The sequence below is a fragment of the Puma concolor genome, chromosome B3, assembly GCF_028749965.1.
Source record: "Puma concolor isolate L17-30 chromosome B3, mPumCon1.1.hap2, whole genome shotgun sequence".
Lineage (NCBI taxonomy): Eukaryota > Metazoa > Chordata > Mammalia > Carnivora > Felidae > Puma > Puma concolor.
Genome location: NC_141672.1, coordinates 111,659,390 through 111,684,089, shown reverse-complemented (window position 1 = coordinate 111,684,089; position 24,700 = coordinate 111,659,390). Strand labels below are relative to the sequence as shown.

General features: G+C 49.6%; 1 long non-coding RNA gene and 1 other non-coding gene across 2 annotated transcripts in view; one reads left to right on the top strand and one right to left on the bottom strand.

Moving 5' to 3' along the window:
• The window catches only part of LOC147580291 (uncharacterized), a 58,083-nt gene extending 38,443 nt beyond the window's left edge, over positions 1 to 19,640 (bottom strand). Inside the window, exon 1 of the long non-coding RNA XR_015252738.1 lies at positions 18,399 to 19,640. This is a non-coding gene — a long non-coding RNA (uncharacterized LOC147580291). The remainder of the gene's footprint in view (positions 1 to 18,398) is intronic.
• A 113-nt stretch (positions 19,641 to 19,753) lies between these two features.
• Positions 19,754 to 19,860, top strand: LOC112856524 (U6 spliceosomal RNA). The gene has a single exon (XR_003223099.1). It is a non-coding gene; the product is annotated as a U6 spliceosomal RNA (small nuclear RNA).
• Positions 19,861 to 24,700: the final 4,840 nt, after the last annotated feature.

Here is a 24,700-nt window from a genome sequence, read left to right as displayed (position 1 = left end):
TGTTTATTTATTTTTGAGAGAGAGAGGGAGAGATTATGAGTATGGGAGAGGCAGGGAGAGACAGAGACAGAGAATCTGAAGCAGGCTCCAGCCTCTGGGCTGTCAGCACAGAGCCCGACGCGGGGCTTGAACTCACGAACTGAGAGATCATGACCTGAGCCCACGTCAGATGTTGGACACTTAACCGACTGAGCCACCCAGTTGCCCCTGTCTGTACACATTTTAGAATGAGTTTGTCAAGTTCCAGAAAACACACCTGAAATCTTTATTAGGATTTCATTGCACGTGTAGATTAACTCAGAAGTAAGTGACAGCTGTGTAGCATTAGGCCATTTTATCCAAGAGCATATTTCCCTCCATTTACTCAGGTTAGTTTCTCCATCCTTTATTAAAGTTTAAAGTTCTCTCTGTAGATTTCTTGCATATTCTTAGTCAAGTTCATTCCTAGATACTGTACATGCTGTTTTGATTTTGTGAACAGAAATTGGTTACTGCTGGTGAAGAGAAATGCCATGGATTTCTTTTTTTAGGTTAATCTTGCATCTAGTGATTTGACTGGATTCTTTAAACAGTTTTAACAATCTATCTGTTGATTCTCTTTGTTTTCCAAGGAAAATGAAAATATTACCTTTACATAGTAATCGTTTTTATCTCAGTATAGTTGGATTCCATATTTCATTCCAGATCTTAAAGAGAATGCACTTAAAGTCTCTTCATTAAGTGAAAGCTTGCCTTAAGTTTTTGCTCTATAGCCTTTACCAAGTTAAAGATGTCTCTCCATACCCATAAACAAGTGAGAAACATTATTAAGTGTTTTTTTCTTCATCAATTGAGATAACCATATGGTCTTTGTCCTTTATTAATGGGGTGATTTCTGATGTGGAACTTGAAATTCCTGGAATAAATCCTACTTGATCAAAATGTATTCAAAAAAATTTTTTTTTCTTTCATTTTTTTTTTTTTTTTGAGAGAGAGACAGTGTGAACAGGGGAAGGGCAGAGAGAGAGAGAGAGAGAGAGAGAGAGAGAGAGAGAGAGACACACACACAGAATCCGAAGCAGGCTCCAGGCTCTGAGCTGACAGCACAGAGCCCGACGCGGGGCTCAAATCCACGAACCGTGAGATCATGACCTGAGCGGAACTTGGACGCTTAACCAACTGAGCCACCCAGGCATCCCGATATCATTGGATTAGCACACTGATATTTTATTTGGGACTTTATTTATATTTACATCGTAGGGGAAAGGGGCCTATGCTTTTCACCTATTGCTTTGTCTTTTACATGGAGATTATACTGGTTTCATAAAAAGATCTGGGCAGCATTTGTTCTTTTCTAACTCTCTGGAGAAACTTACATAAGATAGGAATTAACTGTTCCTTGAGAGTTTGGTACAACTCCAGAAATTCATAAACTTTTATTACCATGACTCCCCCAGCCCCGTTGTTTTCTAGTGTTTACCACATATTTTGAAGGACTTGGTTTAAATTATCGAACCCAAGTCTTACTTTCCCCAGGTGGCTGCACACTGTAGAGCAAGTACACACAGCACTTAAGAATAGTGGCACCACAGGGGCGCCTGGGTGGTTCAGTCGGTTCAGCGTCCGACTCTTGATTTCGGCTCAGGTCATGGTCTCAAGGTGAGCCGAGCATTGCACTCTGCACTGAACGTGGAGCCTGCTTCAGATTCTCTGTTCCTCTCTCTCTCTTCTGTCCCCCCCTCCACTTGCGTGTGCACGTGCTCTCTCTCACTCTCTCTCTAAACAACAACAACAACAAAAGAGTAGTGGCACCACAGGCCAGGTCGCACACCTCAACCCAACTGTCAACTCTCTTAGTCTCTGTAGGTAAAAGGGCTACATCTTCTCCTCCAGTCCCTCCTTCCTCAGCCCTCATCATGTACCTTTGAACTCAGCCTCCTACTTTATTGAGAAAAGGAGACCCCTCAGGTCCCTTGACTCTCATCTACCTACTTACGGCGACTGCCTATCCACACCCAGTCACACTGTCCCCCTCTCCACCCCCCGAGTCTCAGAACATGAGGTGAGTCCGAGGCAATCCCTACGGAACGTGCCCCCAAGCCCCCTCCCTTTCCCCCAGAGACCTCACTCCTCTAGCCTCCCCTCTGTCTCCTGAAATTCAAACTCTCCCTCTCTACAGGGCTTCTTCTCCTCAATCGAATCTCACCCATCCCCAAAAAAATCCCTCCTTTGTGTGCTGTGGGACGGGCATTCTCACACGCTGCAGGTGGGATTGTAAATTGGCAAGATCTTTCTGGGAAGCAATTTGGTAACCCGAATCAAAAGCCTGAAAAATATTTGCACCCTTTGTCCCAGTAATCCTGCCTCTAGAAATCCATCTAAGGAAGTAATCAGAAATGCTGACAAGGGGAGATGTTTAAAGATGTTAATCTCAGTGTTATTTTAACAGCAAAAACTGGAAACAATCTAAAGATTCAACAACAGGGGACAGGTCCAACACACTGTACGTAAATATAATGCAATTTTGTACAGTCACTAAAAATATAATTTTTAAAGACTGGTTGACATGAGAAACTGTCCATGAAAAATAAGTGAAAACAGCAGCATATGAACAACATATAGAGGACGGTGCCGAGTTTGTTATATATAGAAATAGCTAACACTTCTGGAATGTTCGCTATTATATACATTCTCTCAATCTTCACAGTGTTCCTGTAAGGTTAAGACTGTTATCCATGTTTTGTAGAGAAAGAAACCAACCAGAAAGAAAAATATCAATATCTTGGGGACAGGGGGAACGGGGGCCAAAATTACTGATGAATTTTTTTTTCATCCCCTCCCGTATTTTCCAATTCTTTAACAAGGAGGTATGACTTTTTGTCAGAGATACTGAGTCATTATTCTTCTTTCTGTGTTCTATATGCTTTATACATATAGTGAATCATTTGAATGATACAAACAAAACAAAAATCCACCTCCCCCTCCTGCTATTCCAACCACCAGAGATGGCCACTGTGGACTGTCATGCTTTCTTTCTTTCTTTCTTTTTTTGAGAGAGAGCGTGCGATCACGCACACATAAGTGGGGGAGAGGGGCAAAGGGAGAGAGAGAATCTCAAGCAGATTCCATGCTCAACATTGAGCTGGATACGGGGCTCAACCCCACCACCTTGGGTTCATGACCTGAGCTGAAATCAAGAGTCAGTGGCTCAACCAACTGAGCCACCCAGGCGCCCCATATGTGCTTTTAAAACGTGTATGTAGCCACATGTACTAAAAAAAAGCAAACGTGATCATCTTACCATGTCAATTCAGAAAATTGCACAAATGGAGTCCTTTCAGTGGCTGCATTTTGGTCTCTGGCCCCATACATGTTGAGGGCCCCTTCCTGCAGGAGGCTCACGTATAATTTTGCCAAGTGGCAATCTATCTCTTGACTGTTTGGCACCCTCGCTAAGGGCTCCAGGTTTGGGGCCTGGAGAACGGAGTTCCTGTCCTAATCCTGCCATATGCTAGCTATGCGAGCAGAGGCGAATCACCCTTTCTCTCTGTGAGCCTGTTTCCCCATCTCTCCGAGGGATTAGCAGTTCTTGCTTTGCCCACTGGAAGGGGACGTTGTGAGGTTCCAAAGTGCTGATGGTTAAGTCCTCTTAGGGCTGCCCCTGCTGCCTCTCCTATCTCCCAGCTGTAGAGATTCTTCAACTTGTCTCCAGTGGAGACAAGGGCCAGAGGGCCAGGAGAGGGAAAGAGAGAGACCTTGTTACCAGACAAGCACTGGAGGCCTAGAGGCTGGCTTTTGAAAACTCACTCCAGCTCACACGAGTCTTGTGAGGGGCATCAGCGGAGAAGGAGGACTCTCTGGGTGCTGGAACACAAAGGGGGCGCCTGGAGTGCCACAAGGGGTTGAGGGGAGGAGGAAGCAGTAGAAGAAACTAGGGAAAGCGCTGGAAGGCTGAAAACGCTGCGTGGCGTCCACTTCAAAGCACATTTTAAAGGCTCTGCAGGAGCCAGCGGGTGCAGAAGCCAAGGCCCTCCTCCGCGGAGCAGCCGCCCTCTGGTGGCAGCGTGCAAAAGTTACAGCTGCTCCCTCTGCCCCGCCTCCCAGTGCCAGACTTGAGAGCTGAGTTGCCACTCATGCATCCTGCAAGCATGGGTCCCTTAGCGAGCTTCCAACAGAGACCTGAAACCTGCCAAAGGGGAAGTCAGACTTGGGCGATCCCGGACTGGAACCTGGGACTCTGGATAGGCGGCCCAACTGATGCTGCCAGCAACCTCTAGTAATTGTAAAAGCAAAAGGCACCAGATAATGAAGATTTTATTCGGGCTATTGCACTAGACAGAATATTCCTTAACAAGGACCATCTCAAAGAAAAGGGAGGTGCCTGGGGTCTTAGAGAGGCAGGTAAACAAGGGAGTCATCAGTGCGTCTTCTGGGAGTAGTAAGAAAGAATGGAGATGGGTTTTTCCTGGAATGGGCAGAGCAGGGGGGGTCCTGTGTGGTTCGCTTTCTCCCTGGAACTTAAACGGGTAGGGCAATTTCTTAATCATTGCAGCCCGGATTAGATAAACTTCCACATTGCCATAATGCTGCAGGATGGCCATTTAAGAGCTGAGGGAAGTGAGGCCCCGGTCATCCATCAGTGAGTTTTAGTGGCTGAGGTAAGATTCCAACGTGCAGAGAGGGACCAAGACAGCAAGGTGACCCCAGCCTGAAGTTTGACGTTCCCTCAAAGAGTAAAACCAGAAAATCATAGAGGGAGGGATGAGCCCAGCCAGCAGCAGAAGTGACCAGCTCCAGCCATGGCTTTCCGTTCGGTGGGCTGTAGCAGAGAAGTGTAGGACCACCCAGGCTGCCCCAGGAAAGAGGGGGGAATGGCATGAAGGCACAGTAAAGACCCTCGTCAAGCCCCAGGAAGGGCCAGAAACCGGGCAGTTCTGCGATGTGACTACTGTGTCTGCTTCTCAGCTAGCCTGTGTGTGTGTGTCTGACTACAGGGCACCCGTGCAGTTACTTTTCCCACCCAGCTTCCTTTCTCTACTCCCCTGCAACTTCAACTGGCACCTGGCGCCTTGCAGCCACCCCAGCCTCCGAGCCTAATCCGCCTCCAGCCATAGAGCCCACCATTGGCTGCAGCTTCCTCTGAATCTTTTAAGACACTCTCAGAAGACAGCCCATGCTTTCAAGCCAGACCGTGAGTCATCAACTGCAGCCGGCCTGTGCCCTGCCTGGCCCCTGGCAGGGAGCCCACCCTGGCCCATCAGTTATAGCCGGGAGGCTTAAACGATCTGCCTGTCACAGGGGCTGGGGCAGGACAGCTGCCTTGGAGTGTCAAGAGCACTGCATCGAGCTAAAGGAAACGAGAAAGGAGTTAAAAAGACTCAGCACGTGTCATGGAACCCCATGCCGGGCATACCGCTGGACCTCAAGGACGTGTAGACCCATTGCTCAGACCTCCCACAGCCTGCTCTTCTCACTCTCCCAGAACCTTCTGCACACCACTGCCATGACTGGCTCCAGGCTGGATCTTAGGCCACTAGGCTTTGGGGAGGGACAACGTGACCCAAGTCCAAATATCCTGGAGAAGCAGGCTCTGATCGGCACGTTCAGGTACCCACCCAACAGTAACTGTGCCCACCTTCCCACTGAGCAAAGTGGCTTTCTGGTAACCGGGGATGGAGACAGGTGGGGCACTGGACACAGGGGGAGGGCGATGCTAGAATGAATGGCCTTAGTCTGGTGTTTCATTTTCACCCCGCAGCTCAGGCCATTCTTCTGTCCTGACTGCCCCTACCACACCCACAACCCCTTTGGCAGGCCAGCTCCTCCCCTCCTTTTGAGATTCCAGGTGGCCGGCACCTCCACCTGGGAGCACCTCCCGGCCCTCCCTTCCCCCACAGCACCCCTCCTTTCTTGCTTCCATCCCTGCCGGCTCATCGCAGCTCCTGAGTTACTTGAAAGACTCAGACTGTCTTTTTCTCAGGGCTGGGACATGGAGGGCTCGGTAACTGTTTCCCGGATGCACTGATTTTGAGGGCTTGGATTCAGCACTGGGGTTGATTTTTCAGAAGGGGATCCCAGGACTTCCAGTGTTTCTCACGCGATGCAGGGTAGCAAGGGAGTTGGCCTGAGTGTCAGTTCGCACTTCACCACGTGCTTGTTGGACAAGACCCCTAACCTCCTGGTTTCCTAACCTCTTCAATTTCCTCATCTGTAAAATGGGAATACTGGTGGTACCTACTTCAAAGAGCTGTTGTGAGGGTCCAGTTAGACACCGCTTACCACAATTCCTGGGACATCGTATGTGTTCATTATCTTATTATTGTTACTATTACTATCATCATATGCCCCTTCCCCCTCCCTCCCCCTTGCACAGAACTTGACGCTGACCACAGTGGCTGTGCAGAGGACAGGATGCCCCTCTCGAGCCCTTCGAGATCCCATAAGACAATCATCACTCCATCAAAAAAACAAAGGCTTAGACTTTAACATCACTGGGCTTCTGTAACAAAAGTACATATTTTAAATATATCAAGCAGTCTAACACACTTTGATATACCTTTTCCACTCTTTTCTTTCTTTTTTTAATTAAAAAAATGTTTAATGTTTATTTTTGAGACAGAGAGAGAGAGAGAGACAGAGCACGAGCAGCTCAGGGGCATAGAGACAGGGAGACACAGAATCCAAAGCAGGCTTCAGGCTCTGAGCTGTCAGCACAGAGCCCAACGTGGGGCCCGAGCCCACGAGCTGCAAGATCATGACCTGACCCAAAGTCAGACACTCAACTGAATGAACCACCCAGGCTCCCCCAGTCTTTTTTCTTTACAACGTTAATGCAGTTCTAATCATACTATACCTACATAGTTGAAGTCTATTGTCCATAAGTATCATTATATCATGCCTGCTATGTTGTTATAGGTAATGTTCAAATATTTTTCAATGTTTAAGAGAAGGACAGTTAAAGGATATTTTTTTTAAAAGGTAAAACCATTACACTTGTACAGATACAAAATGAATATGTTAAAGATTTTATTTAACTCATTATAAACCAGGGACCCAGGAAGATGACAACCAGTTTAAAGGAGAATGCAAGGGCACCTGGCTGGTTCAGTCAGTAGAGCATGTGACTCTTGATCTCAGGGTCATGAGGTCAAGCCCCACGTTGGGAGTGCAGCCTACTTAATTGGGAAAAAAATAAATGAATCTGACTTCAGTTCAGGTCATAATCTCGTGATTCGTGATTCTGAGCTCCGTGTTGGGCTCTGTGCTGACAGCTCAGAGCCTGGAGCCTGCTTCGGATTCGGTGTCTCTGTCTCTCTTTGCCCCTTCCCTGCTCATGCTCTCTCTCTCTCTCTCAAAAATAAATAAAATAAAACATGAAAAAAACAAAGATGACCACACCAACATAAAAATGCACGTATGAGGGGCGCCTGGGTGGATCAGTCGGTTAAACATCCAACTTTGGCTCAGGCCATGATCTCACGGTTCATGGGTTTGAGCCCTGCATCAGGCTCTGTGCTGATAGCTCAGAGCCTGGAACCTGTTTCAGATTCTGTGTCTCCCTCTCTCTCTGCCCTTCCCACCCGCTCTCTGTCTCCATCTCAAAAATAAACATTCAAAAATAATTTTAAAAATGCACATATGTACATGTACACGTGTGTATATGTGTGAGCATCCCACATACTCATCTTACAGAGCGATACTGACACGCTTCTGTTGAATTTAGGTGGATGTTAGTAATGGCCCCAACCAACAGGATGCAGCAGAAGTGACTGGATGATTTCTGAAGTTTGGTCATGAAGGGCAAATGGCTTCCCCTTGGTGTTCTCTCTCTCTGTCTCTGTCTCTGTCTCTCTCTCTCGGGACACTGGCCCTTGGAACTCAGCCCCTATATCGTGAGGAAGGTCAGACTACACGAGAGGCCATGTGTAGGAGTTGTGACAAATAGCCCCAGCCAGGACCCCAGCTGGGTGACAGCCAGCACCAACCACAGGTGAATTAGCCCTCCGATGATTAAGCCAAGCTAGTGACTCGAGCTTTTGAGTCTTCCTGCTGAGGCCTCAGACATTGCAGAGGAGAAACAAGCCTCCCTTGCTGTGCTCTGTCTAAATTCCTGATGCACAGAAACTGCAAGAGATTAATAATAGGGATTTCTGTTTGAAGCCATTAAGTTTTGGGGTAATCTGTGTTGCCATAGTACCTGGAACATGCAGTATAGGTGAAGACCACTTCAATATACACAATTCAATGTAAACGTTATAAGCACCGCTAAAATTTGAACATCAGCTTCAAAACCAATGTTTGAAAAAAGAAGACCTGGGTAGTTTTTGAAATGGGAGATAGAACGGAGAGGCATGCAAGTGGGGAGCCGGAAAAGTCTTCAGCTCACCACGAAAGGGAGGCAAAAATGATGGATTTATCTGGAATCTGACAGTCAGAGAAATGTACATGGAAGGAAGTTCACAGTCTTAACGGCGTCAAAGAATTAAAACAACAGGCTGGGGGGCGCCTGGGGGGCTCAGTCCCTTAAGTGTCTGACTTCAGCTCAGGTCATGATTTCATAGCTGGTGGGTTCGAGCCCCACATCAGGCTCTGTGCAGACAGCTCAGAGCCCGGATGGAGACTGCTTCAGATTCTGTGTCTCCCTCTTTCTCTGCCCCTCCCCTGCTCTCGCTCTCTATCAAAAATGAATAAACATTAAAACGATTTTTTTAAATAAATAAAAAATAAAACAACAGGCTGTATGCTTCGTACAAATTTCCAAATTACAGAAGACGAAAACAAATAAATCATTGTGCATTTCACAGAAGGCCAAAAAACAAAAGAAACATAAAAAAGAGAAGGCCAAAATCCGCAAACAAAGCCCCAACATGAAAATAAGACCCAACATGCCAGAATGCATACAAATGTCTTACACTCTCCTACTGGAAGCTGCAGACCCTCTAACTGGATTAATACAATTTAATGACCACAACACATCTGTACAGCTCACGACACACGCACGTACTCAGCGTCTGTAGCAATGGTGATGCCCCCTCACCGGTTACACCCTGCTCCCTGCCTTTTGGTGGTATCGGTCTCCAGATGGACGTGGGCAGACACATCTAACGGAAAGGCCCAGGGAGGACAGTGATGGCCTCAGAAACACTGGACGGCCTCAGGACACTGACGGCCTGCACCCGTGGGACAGGAGGCGCTGCCGGGCCATCTGGCAGAAGCAACCCCACCCAGTGAGTGAGGGTCAAACCTTCCCCCTACGTGCTTTCCTTCCGGAGGTTCTGGGGCACTGTAGAAGGCAAGACATGCCAATCAACCTTGCCGCTTTGCCCGGCCCCACCGGCACGTCATCAGGGAAAATCCATCCCAGACGCCTGCCAAGAATTTGGCACTTTTTCTGAAAGATTCTAACTTTTTTTTTTTCTTTTTCTGTGTCTTAATTAGCTTTTAAATTGGGCAGATTGGAGATGGTATATCAAGGAAGATTGGTCTAATGCCATCTACATCAACTCTAAAATCCTATTATCTGTCATTTGTAACAGCAGAAGCTTTTCTTTTTTTTCTCTTCGATAAACGTGGCTGTTAACATCAGGTGCTCTGCTACATGCCAGGAGTACAATAACCAGGGAGGTCTGGCCCCTTGTCGTGGGCAGGCCCTCCTGGACTGGGGAGGAGGGGCAGTAGGCAAGCAAGCAAACAGCCACCTCTAATACAAGGCAGGAGAGAATAAGCGCTAAATATAGGAACCGAGCAGCAAGAACAGGGGGAGAGAGCAATTAATGCTGATGGAGGAATGGGGAGGAGGCTTTCTGCCGTGTTTGCAGGGCCCCACACTGCACTGCAACAGTAAACTCTAAAGGGAAGAAACTACCCACACACTCAAAGTGCTGTCAGCCTGCAGAGCCTGGTTCATCGGGGGCAGCTGAGCCATGCTGAGGGGAAGCTGTGTCCCTCGGCAAGGGTATGGGGAGAGGCCAAATGAAGTGGGTCACATTTTTTTTAAAGTTTATTTATTTTGAGAGACAGAGAGACAGAGAGAGAGCGCACGCAGGAGCAGGGGAGGGGCAGAGACAGAGGGTGAGAGGGAATCCCAAGCCAGCTCCATGCTGTCAGCGCAGAGCCAGAGGTGGGGCAAAATGGGTCACATTGGGTCCAAGGGAAAGCAGTGGCCCAGGATGAGGTGTCATCACACAGGAGACCCTAGCCCTGGGGACCGCCTCTGATGTTAGCTACGGTAAAATGTTGCTAATGACCAGAGGGGTGAGTTGTGGGCATTTTCTCAGTCCCAAGTTGCCGGGGAGGGTGGCGGGGGCGGGGTTCAGTTAAGCATCTGACTTCGGCTGGGGTCCTGATCTTGCCATTTGTGAGTTCGAGCCCTGCATCGGGCTCTGCCAACAGCTCGGATCCTGGAGCCTGTTTTGGATTGTGTGTGTGTGTGTGTGTGTGTGTGTGTGTGTGTGTGTGTGTGTGTCTGCCCCTCCCCCCTATTTGTGTGGGTGTGTATGCGAGCGCACAACCCCCTCTCTCACTCTTTCAAAAATAAACTTAAAAATAAAACGAAAATCCTGCTCTGCTTGCGCAAATAAACAAATATTTGACATGATTTCAGTGATAAATACCTATCACCAATATTAAGTACTTAAAAAAAAAAAGGAAACAGAAAGAAAGGAGGTGCTATCATCAAGAAGTGGTCAGGGAAGACTTCCTGGAGGAGATGACATTGAGCAGAAACCTAGTTAATGACAGAAAGAGCCTTAGGACGTGTAGTGATGTCCCCAGTCTAGCCTTCCCCAGTCTAAAGATGGAGAAACCAACCTCAGAGAGGGGCGGTGGCTTTCCCTAGATTACAAAGGTCTGAAGGCTTCTCTAGGGGAGGGAGTTCTTCCTGAGATTCTGGGCTCAGGTGATGTGCTCAGAGGCAACACCACCTTCAGACCCTCCAGTTACATATAGCTGTGGTTGCTGTGGGCTCACAGATCCTTAGACCAATCCACTTGGTACCGGGTTAGCCCATGAGTTCCTTCCCTACCCTCTTCTCTTTCTTCTCCTCTCCAAGCCCCCTCTTCTCTGTCTCTCCCACCTCCTTCTCCTTCTTGTTTTTACATTTGACTGCAAATAAACAATGAAAAGTCCCTAAACATAAAGGTTCAGATTAATGAATAACTAGAGGCAGAATGCCTAAGTGACCAGGACCCAAATGAAGAAATGAGAGTGTTGGGGCACCTGGGTGGCTTAGTGGGTTAAATGTCTGACTCCTGATTTTGGCTCAGGTCATGATCTCGTGGTTGGCAAGTTCGAGCCCCATGTTGGGCCCTGCGCTGGGCTCTGCGCTGATGGCACAGAGCCTGCTTGGGATTCTCTCCCTCTCTCCCTGCCCCTCCCCCCCCAAATAAATAGTATGTTGCTACCACCCCAGAAGCCTTCATGTGTTCCTTCCCATTTCCCTGTCATTTATGCCAATCCCTGCCTTGTTTTTGTTACCATTTTACCATCTCTATATGTGTCCCTAAACAATATAGGTTTGCCTCCATAACTCTGAACTTTATATAAATGGTATAATTCTGTAATGCCTATTGTGCCTTACTTCTTTCACTCAGCGTCAAGTATACAAGATTCATCCCTGTTGTTGGCTGTACTGGTTTGCTAGGGCTAAGTATAACAGACTGGCGGCTTAACGGGAACATCGTTTCTCACAGACCTGGAGGTTAGAAGTCCAAGGTCAAGACACCAGGAGGGATGCCTCCATCTGTTCCAGGGCTCTTTCCTTTGTTTGTGAATGGCTGTTCTCACATTGGCTACCCACCCCTCTCCACCGCCCCCGCACGTGTCTATGTCTGAATTTCCTCTTTGTATAAGGACTTCATGTTGGCTTAGGAACCACCCATATGACTTCATTTTAACGTAATTACCTGTGTGAAGACCACAGAGTGTGGTCACACTCTGAAGTATGGGGGTTAGGACTTTCACATATGAATGGAGGAGGGATACATTTCAGCCCGTGACACTGAATGTAACTATAGTTCACTCATTTTCACGAGCATCTCGTTTTCAGTACTGTCTAGCGTCCTATTGCCTGAGTGCACGACCATATATTTATCCATTCTCCTGTGGATCGTCCCTTGAGTTGTTTCCAGTTTGTGGCCATTACAAATAATGCCGCTTTGAACCTTCTTTTTTTTTTTTTTTTTTTTTTGCGTGTAATCTGCTGCACATGCACATGAGTTTCTGTAGGGTTTATAACTAGAAATGGAACAACTGAGTCATAGGGGTCAGTTTATCCCCGATGTTAGAAGGCCTGCAAACAGTTTTCTAAAGTGGCTGCACTGATTTCTCCTCACTCCAGCCACATATTCTCTTATCTTCACGGCTCTGCTTCTTCAGCAATATTTGGCATTCTCAGACTTGTCAGTGGTAACCGGGAGGTAGTCGATTTTGCATTTCCCTGAGGGCTGATGGGGTTGAGTGCACTTTCACAGGGGATGTCTGATGCTCCCATTCTGTGAAATGCCCGCTCAAGTCTTTTGCCGGTTTTAAGTTATTTTTTTAATTTTGTAATCTCTTCACTTTCTCTGCTCATGGCAACTTTATTTTAAGGGCATAGTTAACACTTTCCTGCCGCTGGGTTTCGGTCCTCACCATCTGATTCACCCCGCAAACTTATAATAACTTGACTGTAGGAGAGCAAGGACAGAAGCATCACCTTTCCTTCTCAGGAATCCCTGGGCTTCTCATGCAAACATTCCAACTTTCCCCTCCAAATTCTCACCTCTACCTGTGGACAGAGCTTCACCCCAGATGGCAGCCTCTTCTCTTACCTGGCCTGTTGCTCTGCTGCCCACACAGGGTTATGATAACTGAATGAGATCACGTGCAGATGTCCAGCATGGTCCCTGGACTCCTACATGCTCTTAGCAAATATTACTTCCCTTCCCCTTTCTTGATGCTCTGCAGAAAAGAAGTAGAGTAACATTCATCGACTGCTACCTGAGTGCCAGGAGGTATGCCAAGGGCCACCCATTATCATTCGAGCTGCCTATCCATTACCGTTCTCTCTCTCTCTCTCTTTTAATGTTTATTTATTTTTGACAGAGCGTGAGCAGGGGAGGGGCAGAGAGAGAGAGAGAAGGAGACACAGAACTTGAAGCTGGCTCCAGGCTCTGAGCATCAGCACCAGAGCTCGACGCGGGGCTCGAACTCCCAAACAGCGAGATCGTGACCTGAGCCGAAGTCGGAAGCTTAACTGACTGAGCCATCCAGGCTCCCCTGGTTGTTATCTTCTTTCTTAGTTACAGATTTTATTCAGAGCATTAATATGCATCCTCTGCTTTTCTTGCCTTCCTTATTCCTGGTGCCTGGAGCTTGGAGCTCCAGCAGCCATTTGGGGCCACAAGTTGTTATCCTAAAGAGCCAGCTCTGTGACACAGTGGAGCCATCAGACCAGACCTTGAAAGACAACTTGTCTCATGCAAGAGAGAAATTAACCTCTGTCATCTTAAAGCAATAGTTATTTGGTTTTCTATTATTTGAGGCAGAACCTTATCCTGATACTCATGAAAAGTACGTTTTTGGTCAATTATAAACATGTGTTTCCTTGAGCTAAGTTTTCCTGCCTCCATTAAAATTAGTTTTGCTGGTGAGTAAATGATAATATATTTAAGTCTCTACAGTCAAATTTATATTTTTCAAACAACCCATTGGATCAGTATTTTCACACGGATATGAGTAAATTGAGACAGGGCATCTTAAGTAGCCAAGAAATTAGTATTCCCTATGATAAAAAAGTGTTGCTTACTCTTTATAAGAAGTTGTCTTGTTTATGACAGCTACCCATAGGTATTATGTCAGGATACTCAGAGGGTAATGAATCCATTCTTTTTTAATTGAATTAGCAGCAAATACAGAGAGCTGTGTAAGTTAGGTAGGCTACAATCTATTCAAAGTGAGACTCTCAAGTCATGGTCCCCACCCTGCTTGTGAAAAATCCATTGGTTGTAAGTCACTGCCAGAGAGCAGGTTAATGTGTTTGGTTACCGAACCACTATTAAAATAGGAAGCAGCGTAAGGTGTGCCATGCACACGCACATGCACACGCTAATGAGGAAGCTACGTGTGATGTAGGGGTGAACACTATGGATTCTGATTGCAGGGCCTTGGACTTGGATGATTCACTTAATCTTTCCGAGCCTCAGTTTCCTCATCTGAAAACAGTGGTTTACAACATGCACATATTGTGAGGATTACGTGAGAAAAAATCCATTAAAAAACACCCGGAAGGAAGGGAGGAAGGAAGGAAGGATGGAAGGAAGGAAGGAAGGAAGGAAGGAAGGAAGGAAGGAAGGACGGACTCACAAAATGTTAAATAAGGTGGGTTTGTTTCTATTTTGTGACAAGAGGCTAATTTGGGGCAAAGAAGAGTGATTTGCCCCTTCAGCAGGAGGCCTTACTCCAGATTCAAGCCACTTGAGTCACCAACCCCCAGACAGGCCCCAGGGGAAGAGGCCCCTGAAGACCGGATCCTGACGCCCTGCCCTGGGGTGGGTGCGAGGCCCCTCACTCTGCATCAGCCAAGCCCAGAGGAGCTGGGTGTAAGCACAGATTAGGTTGCAGTTTTTATTTAAAGATCTTAATTTCTGGCACTTATTTTGGGGATTACAGTGGTGGCTTAAGATCCTTTAAAGACATTCTAAGTTGAAGTCTTTCCTTCACTTGGCTGCTAAAGTTTAATTCAGTCTAATTATTTCATATGGCACCGACTATAATAGTTTCATAATTTCTAGTATATTAAGCACTTAATATGTTGTGTCATTTGGAATCACATATTAAATTCAGCAAAGTACATTTTAATGAGAGTTAAGTGGTGTGAAAATATTAACACAATGTGATGGTTCATCTTGTTGTTCATATTTTGTAGGTCTGTTCCTGATGCACAAATGCCTCGCTCACCAGGTATGGGAAGGATTTAACTGCCTGAGGCTAGAAAGGGGGTCTGGGGAGACCATATGCCTACCTTTTCCCCCACAGCACTTTACAGTCGGATTTCCCATGGGGCCTCGCGACCCTATAAAAGTAGGGAAATTGTTATTTCCATCTTAGAGATGAGGAAACTGAGGTTCACTGCTGACTCTAATAAACGTGGTCTTTCTTGGTTCAAAGCCATTGTAGTTTTTCCCTGTACCACAGCTGTCGTCGGTGTGACCCTGGTGGGGGTGAGTGCTGTCTGGACTCAGGAGAGGGCCGGGAGTATCTGGAGGGGGTGTCACCTCACCTCTCACCTTGCAACCCCACAGAGAAAAACTAACAGAACCACCGAGAAGTTGGCAGACTTTCTACTTGGACTTGGGATTCTTTTTGCACCCTCACAGAGTGTCCCTTCCATGCCCTAAACTGAAGTGCCTGTGCTCTTAGGCTAGCCTGGGATTGCCAGAGAAAATGGTCTTGGACTAAATCACAGTGAACCCATCAGATAAAAATAGCTCGGGCTAAGGAGGCTTCAAAGGCAGGAGTTAAGGCAACAGAGCGAGAGATTTTAGAGAGATCCTCCCAGAACCCTCAAATGGGACTCCTTTATTCCAACTAGGTGCAAAAGTTAGCTCTTGGAGCCAGAAAGATTTGGCAGCAAATTCCAGTGTCCCTGATTAGCTCTGTCACTTTCCTCTCCAGGCCTAGCTTTTCCCCATCAGTAAAAGTGCTTATCTCTCAGACATGAAAATGAAACAGAACATCAGAAGAAAGGGAAGGATTCAGACTAAGCTCAGTGAACAGGAGTGAGTGGGTCTATGAGCCTGTGTGCTCAGACCCAAAGCCTTGAAGCCCTCTGGGTGAAAACAGTCCTCATCACAGCTAAGAAAAGGAGGGGCAGGGGAGAAGGAGATAACTCAGAAAAAGGAGCTACTACGACAAAAAGTTTATAGTAGCTAAGAAACAGTCCCGGTAGTCACTTTAAAAAGAGGAGCTATTTTCACTTTTTAAAAAGTGTGTTTCATCCAGGTAGCTGCAAGATTAAGGAAAGAAGACCAAAGAAGAATAAGGAGTGGTTATGCATCGAGTATATTTATACCTTCCATGTACCTCCCCCATGCCCAGGGCCTAAACACTTTACAGAAGCAGCTCATCTAAAGTGCTCGGGCTGTTCACATCAAAACTGAAGTCAGTGTTCAAACTGCTGTGCTGGGCACTCAGCAGAGTCACCGTCCTACAGGTGGGGAAATAGCCAGATATTCACAAAGTTCCAGGCACAAAAAAGAGATCACAGGGAGGGTCAAAAAGTACCGCCTGGGCTGAGGTCCCAACCCCCCCCCCCCCCCCCCCCGCTCCAAATGCAAGCTGGGGAAGGGGCAGGATTATAGGGTACCACTGAGGTCAGGCATCTGGGATGGATTAGAACTGCTCTAACCACAGCAGGGGCCAAACCAGAAAAGCAAGGGCTGTGAGCACAGGGGGATTAAGGAAGCTTGGGAGGAGCAACTCCCTCTGGCCACAGCTGACCCTGCCTCAGGCCTCCCTCTGAGCTGTCGGCACACAGATCTTCTTCTACTTGCCCCTCCCCCCACCCCTGGTTTTCTTCACTGGGAGGCAAAGAAGGAAACTTGGAAAAACTCATATACACTGGGGTGATTAGGTGGGAGAGTATACTTCAAAAGAGAGCTTACAAAAACAAGGTTTAAGTCAGAGCACGTGCTGCTCAAAGGGATTTCTAGGACCTGAGTGGTGGGTCCTCTTCCATGCCCAGGCTCCCCGCAGCCCTGCTCTGTGTCTGGGGCCTTAGGACCTTCCGGGCCAGGCCTGTGAACTCGGCACATCCCCGCCCTACGACTGGGTAAAGCCTCCTGATGCCCCCAACGCCATTCATCCCCAGGGTTCCCAGCACAGAGGAGGCCACGGCTACATCTCCACATCCCTGCTTCTTCTTCCCTCTGGTGCGGTTGATGGGAATCCCTGGCCCTTCTTCCTTCAAATGAATGACATATGGAAACACTCAGTGCTCCCAGGCTGCAGGGGAAACACTACAATGTTAGAGGATGCTGAGATCTCATGTCTTCACTGACGTGTTTTCAATATGAAACAGGCCGTTTCTCCATTGATCAAAATGTAATTAAAGTTGCTCTGATCTCTCGCACTCAGAGTGGCGGGAAGCTCCAGCTCAGACCGGACGGGGCGATGGGGGGCGGGGGGAACCACTCTGCCTTTCTTGAAGTTCTGCAGCCCATGGCACTCAGGGAAGGCTGTCGGGACTCAGGCCACCTCAGGTCTCAGAGTGGAGGGGGGGACACCAGCTCCGAGGGCCAGCAGGAGCCGGGAGCTCCCACTGCAGCTCTGAGACCGTGCAGTTCTCTCTGGCACCCACGTTCTCCTCCCTGCTTTCAGTGTCCGTCTCCTTGGGTCTCTCCTTACCGACTCCCTCCATACATCTGTCCTCCGGCTTCATGCCACATCCAATCTGCCTCCTCTCCTCTCATCCCGGCCCTCCCCCTCCCTCCACGCTGGGCCTTTGGGGCTCAGGGGCGAGTGTCACAAGGTTCAGCAGGTCCCAGACCCTAGCCTGCCCTGTGAACTGTTCCCGGGATATTCTATGCCCCAAGGATGACTGGCATGCTCCACCCTTCTAAAATAGAAAACAAAAAGTGTTCAATTTTTACACGTTGCTAATTGGAGTCTCAAAAAAAGTCCTTCAGTTACCCAATTACAAAAAAAAAAAAGTCACAGCATGTCAAAGCTGAAAGAGAGGTTATCTTCTCTAGGGCGGTTTCCTCACTTGGCAGAGAAGTCCAGGGAGTTGGGCAAGGTCACAAAGGCAGATGCAGGAAGGAATGGAAACTAGAACTCAAACGTCCCTCTGTAACACAACTGCTCAAAACAGACAAAAACAAAAAACAAAATAAAACAGAACAAAAAAACACCCAAGCTCCACCTCTGGCTCAAAATAACACCTACTTGTGTAGCCAGAAATGGTGAACAACCTGGTCCATCTCCTGCTGGTTTTCGCAATAAGGCAGTTATGAACCCACGAGATGTACCTGTCACCATGACACGTGTGCGCATTGACTGTGACGAAAAGGCTCTTCTTGTAAATAAATGAATAAAAACATGGTTGCTAATTGAAGATTAGCATCATCTCCCATCAATGCTAATACGCTTTTTGGTTATTTGCAATTCCCTTTTGCAAATCTGAGGGAAACATCATTGCCCAAATTAGCTCTTTTCCCTCAGTGAAGGCCGTATTAGCATTGAGGTTTGTGTTTGCTTACTGCTTATTTAGACAGAGGTCAGGTGAGAAGCTGGGCAGCCTGCACCTGATTTCCATTTCACTGAAGACAGGTGGGGGGAGGGACTCCAAAGTACCCAGAGGCCAGGCCAGGTGCTCCCTGGCTGTGGTCTGAGTCAGGCTCACAACGCCGAGCCACAGCATGACCGGGAGCACCACCTACCTCCACAGTGGCTTCTCCTGCCTGAAGGACTTGCCCAGATGGGTGACATTGACTCAGGTAGCTCCCAGGTCATCTTCTGCCTGGCACTGTCTGTCAGGTCCTCTCAGGGTTGCATCTGTATGGAGCGACAGTTCAAATGTCCCCTTCCCTCCTGCCCACCTTCATTCCCCAGTCACTGTCTAAACCCCATGTTCTTCCCTTCTAGTCCATCTCAGCACTGAGAATGCTCTTCCACGTTTGCTTGGCTCCCTCGCTGGAACCGAACGGCCACAGCAACACAAACCACTTCTTGTTGGCCCTGCAGCCCCGGCGCTGACGTCACAGATGCTTGCTGTGTGGTGAGGGAACTAGGGCAGGAAGGAAAGTCTGAGCCGATAAGGCCTTGGGAGCATTGTCCAAAAGGGGAGGCCGCACTCCTGGTCCCAAATCTTTCCTCGCTCGAGTTCCACTGTGAAGAGGAAAAGATCGGTTTTTGAAACCAGACTTGCCTGCAAATCCCAACTTCTTTCACGACTGGCAGGCTAATTTTGGCCTTGATTAACCAACTAGAGCTTGTTTTCTAACGTGGAAATTGAGGGGAAGGACACGGGTCAGCTAAGGGGCCCGGCCCAGTGCTGGACCAAAGCCTGGCGACCTTTCCCGGTCTGCCACACCTCGAGTCACACTACGGAAAGCGTTGGCCCCAAGCGGACGCTCACCCCCTTGCCCTTGGCTTCAAGCACGGGGCGCAGGGCCCGACCACCCCAGGGGAAGCAGCGGCGCACCGTGAACCACTCCTCCGCGCTGCGGCCCCGGGCCACCCTGCCCGGCCCCTTCCGGTGCACGACCGGCGTTTCCAGCTCTCGCCAGGGTCACGGGTCCTGCCGCGGGGACGGCCCGGCCTGATTTCTGTGGGGCCCCCGTGCGCATCACCGCCTCTTGTCCCCCAAAATGTGCTGGCGCCGCGCACGCGCCGCCCCGCGTAGTTTCGAGGACACCGTGCCGCCCGGTTTTCGGTGGAACCCCGCGTGCGACCCCTGGGGGCCCAGCTGGGACGGCTGGGGAGAGGAGCGCGGCCGCGCGCGCCACGTGACCGAGTGTGAGGCTCGCGCCCTCCGGGGGCGCGCAGAGGTCGCGCTGGCCGAGGGCCAATTTCCCATGGTCCCTTAATTTGCATATACAACGTTGGAGGGTTAGAGAAATAATTAGAGTTCATTTCGCTGTAATCACAAAGATACAATTACCGTGTGTACGAGATACACAAAGTCATACGTCTTCAAAATTTAGTTTTTTCTAAGTAGTGCAGTATGGTCACCATAACTGTAAAAGTCTTCTCATTCTCTGCTTTATATACCCTCAGAGCGCACCCGCGTACCGTGCTCGCTTCGGCAGCACATATACTAAAATTGGAACGATACAGAGAAGATTAGCATGGCCCCTGCGCAAGGATGACACGCAAATTCGTGAAGCGTTCCATATTTTGTACCTGAGTTTATCCCTCCCTTGCAAACACTTTTCACTTACAGGTTGTTTTGTTTCACACAAAGGAAACTGTAGTCCCAGGAGATGGAATAAGAGAAAGTGGGGCACAGTCAGAATCTCTCTTTGTCATGCTTTTTATGTCTGGCCCCAGTCTTCGATCTTTTCCATCTTGCCTCTGCTTCCCCTTGCACTATCCTGAGTCCCACGGTACCTTAACACTTAAAGAAAAGGTCTTGCCAGAGTGGACCCACTTCAGGTCCAAAACAGAACAGGAACTCAGGGCTGTGATAGACAAGGTGACTCTAACAGGAACGCGCAACAAGACTCACCATGCTGCCTCTGAATCAAAAAAATAATGCCCGCTCCTTAAGGTCTACCGTGTGCCAGGGGCCTCACCAATATCCGGGTTTCGTATTCCTGACAGCCCTGCCTTGTGAGTATTATTGTCACCATTTTACAGGAGTCACTGAGAGGCAAAGCAACCTGGGCATGATCATGTAACCAGTAAGTGGCTGCGGCAAGGCCTGCTAAGACCTTTGGAGGCACAGGCCCTGAAAAGATCGGGACCCTGCCCCCGCGCAATGAATGCAAGAACCACAGTCCTAATTAGTAAGATTAGTAAGAAAAGTCCAATAAATTTCAGATTTCCTGCGATGACTTTATCAGTGGTTTTGAAATATCTCCCCCCCCCCCCAGGAGAAAAATGTTGGTGCACATGTTTTGCTGATGCCTGAGCACACACGTAGTCGGCCCAGCGGTCTCTGCAGCCGCTGGGAAAGCAGCGCACAGATCCCAGGCTCTGTGCTCCCCACAGATAGGGCAGGCTGCAGACTCCAAGCCCCTGAGCCGCCCCAGGGCAGAGGCGGGTCCTCTCCCGGTGGGCGCTCAGAGCTGCGAAGCAGCGTTCCATCAGGGATCCATTTCTGTTCCCTTCAGTGGAGGTGAAATGATCCTTTCCAGGTAACAGCCGAGAATAGCGGTCTGTGGGACCTCTCACTGCACCTTCTCCTCGGCTCACAGCCTCCAGTGCATGGAGTTGGAGGGCAAGCTTTGGTTTTCCTTTCTTTCCTCAAACATGCCTGGTTCTTAGGAAGAACTTGGGCAATTGGGTGAGTAGTTTTCAATGTCTCCTTCTGGGATGCCAAACAAGGAAAGGACCAATGTTGGTGTGACTCTTCTTCTAAAGAAACTATTCCTCTTGGTCTGACCCGTTGTGTTGGAGCAGAAAAGAGGCTTTCCTCTTTTCCAGGAAAAGGAGGAACACCTTTAGTCCTGGAAAAGTCAGACACCTGGCTGACTTTCCTGGCTCCGCACCGTTCTATGAAGTAAAACTTTTACTCCTGTTACACATGAGGAAGTTGAGGCACAGAGACATTCAACAACTTGCCCAATGTCACACGACTAGTAAATGGCAGAGAAGGGCTTGAAGCCCAGGAAATCTGGCTATAGAGCTTGTGCTCTTAACCAAACACTATGTCACCTTTGAAGATAGAGAGGGAGAGATAAAGCTGTTTAGAATCAATGGAAAGAGAACACGGGTCCAGTTCTGCTTTTGTCGGTGTTCTGAATTCAAGGACAGGAGTTGTATTTTTGCAAAGGATCAAGGCTCTACCTTAGATCCAAGGAGGTGGAGTAGTGGACAGTGGGGGAACTGCACCCTCTTTGGGACACAGCTGAAAAAGGAAGAAAGTTTTCCTAGGCCGACAATCTCTTACCAGACACCTGCCCCCCTCCCCAAATAATCCTCCTGAGGAAGGATCATCTGACCACTAAACGTGTGCTTAATTAATATTAGGCAAGTGAACTTAATCGTCTCCCAAGAGCTGTAGTCCAGAAGCACCTAGGGACTCCTCCCCTCAGACATATCCAGCATCCTGATAAACCGCAAAGTTGGAACCGCTTCATTTAGACATCTGTTGAGCTACTTTGGGGCACTGGGTGCCGTGTTGGAGATCACAAGGAAAAGCAAGATGTGGCCCCTGTTGCCAGGGTACTTACAGTCCTATGGGGAGCACACACACACAACCAAGGATAACTCAGAGAGGGGAGCACACGCTTAGCTTCAGGAACCAAGTGTCACAGGAATGCAGAAGTCAGTCTAAGGAATCCGGGGGTCTGCCAGCTGTTTTTTTGCAGACAGGTTACCAGATTTGCAGGATGCATGGAGGCAGGATTTCTCCGGGGGGGAGGGGGGGGACTCTCCACCAGGGCCTACAGCTTAATCCTGGATTTTCTGGGAAAGGTGAGGATAGAGACTGTAAACAGCATCTCCTTATGAGTATTGGAAGTTCCTTCGCCGAAAAAAGGTGGTCTGAGGTCGAGGGGGCATCTTTACCTGGTACTTTATCCACAGACCCAGGACTCCGGAGCCAGACCCCCTGTGGGCACCTCCCGGAGTCACGGGTGTGAAACCAGACACCTCGGAAGAACACCCAGGTGGAAGTTCTGTGCTCCATAGCCCGCTGGCAATTCCCAAAACCCCACTTTTTCTCCCTAAGACAACGCTCCCTAGTCTAGGCCCTTCGGAGGTTGGCTGCAATGCCTAAAATGTGTCGCAAGGTGGCAACGTTGTGGCGAGAAATAGACTTTTTAAAAATCCTGGGTTTTTGTTTTTTTTTTCAAAGCATATTTTCCCTATTAATGTTTCATTTAACTTAATTAGAATCTGGTAAACTAATTAAAGCAGCTACGAGCCCCGCAATCAGCAATAATTCGTATAATTATTGATAATTACATCCATACCAATCGTTTGGTTATTAACATTTGGGGGAGAACAAACCACTTCCGAAGGGACGAGGAACCCAAGAGGGTTTTTTGCGACAAAGCTTTCTGGGTCGGATCCGCCTACACCTCCAGTCTGCAGAGATTCCGGCCCAGATGGGGCGCCCTTTGGCGAACCCCTGCTGCCTACGGCTTTTTTCTCTACTTTGGGGAATTCGTTAAGGGAAGGTGAAAAGGAGTATTTGCTAGGCTTCTCTGCGTGGGCCGCGGCCACGGAACTTCCTGCCTGGGTAGCAACTGTAATTCCCACTTTATAGAGCAGGCCGTGCCGCTTCCAAAGGCGTGGTCACGCCAAGGGGGTGCAGTCTCGTGCTCTCCCCAACACCTGCACTGTTCTGCGCGTCCCAGCACCGCTCGGCCCTGGACTCAGTCACTTGCTCACTTCCTCTCGCGACCTGTTTCGCCGTTGGTGCAGCGGAGAACTGATCGTGTTGGTTCCACCCAAAGGAAACCTTCCCGATCCCCGGAGGGTCCCTGCTAGGAGATCTCACGTCCCGAGGTGACTTCTTCCCTCGACGACACCTCACAGTTTAGCCGCTGCCCTCACCGCTGTTATCTCTCTCATGTCCTGTGTCTAACCCTCCGAATGTCTCGGGACTGGGGTCCTGAGAGCCCTAGCGCAGGGGGCTCCGGGGACCGGCTTCCTGCCTCCGCAGCGCGCCGGGGGGTGGGGGGGCCTCCTCTCCTACGCCCCTTCCAGGCGGCGGGCAGCGCGCTCCCTGCTCACCGGCCCGCCACGGGCCCTCCAGACGACCCGCTACCAAACTTCCCGACCCGCGCATCGCAGGGCTCCCAGGCCCGAGGGGCTAGCCCGGCGGCGGGGGACCGGAGGAGTGCACTGAGACTCCAGGGATGTCGGAGGGCGGAGTCCGCGGGGCGCTGGACCCGGCTGGGGACCCGCGGCCCTGCGCCCCGCTTCCCTCCCAGAGCTCTTCCGCGCGCGCCGGGGTGAGAGGCCTGAATATTATTTTACGCGGGCCAAAACGGAGGCCTAGAAGGATGAAGGGAGCGACACAGAGCCCTTAGTCCTCAGCCGAGGTGGTGAAACTGGAAGCCAGGGCTGAATGAGCCCCAGGACGGTGCGCTTTCCCTCTCCAGGCACACTCTTCTCCCCCTCAAAAAAAGTGCGGGGCAGTTTCCATCCTTTATCTGTAGCCTAACCAGCAGGTGCGCTGTGGAAACTGAGGCCCACGGGAGGCGTGCGGCAAGTGAGGCCTCATCAACAGCGGCCAGGAAGCAACCCACCGCCGTCACACGCACCCTGACACCGCCCCATCCCCCAGTCGAGATCACCTGACTCCAGCGCAGGCGGGCGTCGCCTGGCTCCTTGGGCTCCTCCACGTCCGCGCACCCTCTCGGGCCCAAATGGACAGAACATTAAAAACCGCCAGGGCTCCCTCCGTTAGGGTAGCGGAGGGGCAGTCAGGAGGATATCTGTGTGCTTCCAGGCTTGCCCAGACGAAGTCTATCCTAGGTACCTCGCTCCCCGCCCCGCCCCGCCTAGCCCCAGCGCTCCAGGGCCAGGCCTGCGGTGTCCGCGCCTCCTGGCAGTTCTGAAGGAACCTGGGCTTCCGGGCAGGGTGCCGGGCAAACTCCCAGGAAGTGTCCGGTCTCTTACCGCGCTGGAAAGGACTTCCTCGTTGGGGCAGGTGTGGAAGTGGGCGCGAGTAAACCCTCGGCCCTTGAGGGAGCTCCAGGGAAGAGTCTGAGACCCCGGCACCCAGGAGCCTCCTGTAGTCCTCTCACCCCTGCTCGAAAGGCTCCAGGGAGGGTCCCAAACCTGGGGAGAGGGTGGCCTGTGGGGCAACCTGGGTGTATCTGAAGGACTGGTAAAGAGATCGGGGAGCTCGCTGCTGCCTACCTGAGCCGTGCGATTCTCAGCCCCCGCGCTCCACGACTCGCGCCGCCGGCGGTCTTCAAGCCCCACCTGTTGCCCACCACTCAGCCCGCCTCCGCCCACCCTCCCCACCCGGTACTCCCACCTCCACAACCCCAGGAAGTGACAGATTTCTTTTTTTTTTTTTATTAAAAACAAAACAAAAGTCACGGATACAGGGTGG